Source organism: Anopheles ziemanni (genome assembly GCF_943734765.1).
Source record: "Anopheles ziemanni chromosome X unlocalized genomic scaffold, idAnoZiCoDA_A2_x.2 X_unloc_68, whole genome shotgun sequence".
NCBI lineage: Eukaryota > Metazoa > Arthropoda > Insecta > Diptera > Culicidae > Anopheles > Anopheles ziemanni.
In genome coordinates, this window is record NW_026689837.1 from 41,521 (window position 1) to 42,500 (window position 980).

Here is a 980-nt window from a genome sequence, read left to right on the forward strand (position 1 = left end):
GTATTTTACGAAAAATCGGCTAAGTCCCAAAATGGGGATGTCAGAACTACACTCAAATGTTACCACACCAAGCAAGGCAAACTTATATGAAGCAAAGGACCCTGATGGGTCATATGGTATTTTACGAAAAATCGGCTAAGTCCCAAAATGGGGATGTCAGAACTACACTCAAATGTTACCACACCAAGCAAGGCAAACTTATATGAAGCAAAGGACCCTGATGGGTCATATGGTATTTTACGAAAAATCGGCTAAGTCCCAAAATGGGGATGTCAGAACTACACTCAAATGTTACCACACCAAGCAAGGCAAACTTATATGAAGCAAAGGACCCTGATGGGTCATATGGTATTTTACGAAAAATCGGCTAAGTCCCAAAATGGGGATGTCAGAACTACACTCAAATGTTACCACACCAAGCAAGGCAAACTTATATGAAGCAAAGGACCCTGATGGGTCATATGGTATTTTACGAAAAATCGGCTAAGTCCCAAAATGGGGATGTCAGAACTACACTCAAATGTTACCACACCAAGCAAGGCAAACTTATATGAAGCAAAGGACCCTGATGGGTCATATGGTATTTTACGAAAAATCGGCTAAGTCCCAAAATGGGGATGTCAGAACTACACTCAAATGTTACCACACCAAGCAAGGCAAACTTATATGAAGCAAAGGACCCTGATGGGTCATATGGTATTTTACGAAAAATCGGCTAAGTCCCAAAATGGGGATGTCAGAACTACACTCAAATGTTACCACACCAAGCAAGGCAAACTTATATGAAGCAAAGGACCCTGATGGGTCATATGGTATTTTACGAAAAATCGGCTAAGTCCCAAAATGGGGATGTCAGAACTACACTCAAATGTTACCACACCAAGCAAGGCAAACTTATATGAAGCAAAGGACCCTGATGGGTCATATGGTATTTTACGAAAAATCGGCTAAGTCCCAAAATGGGGATGTCAGAACTACAC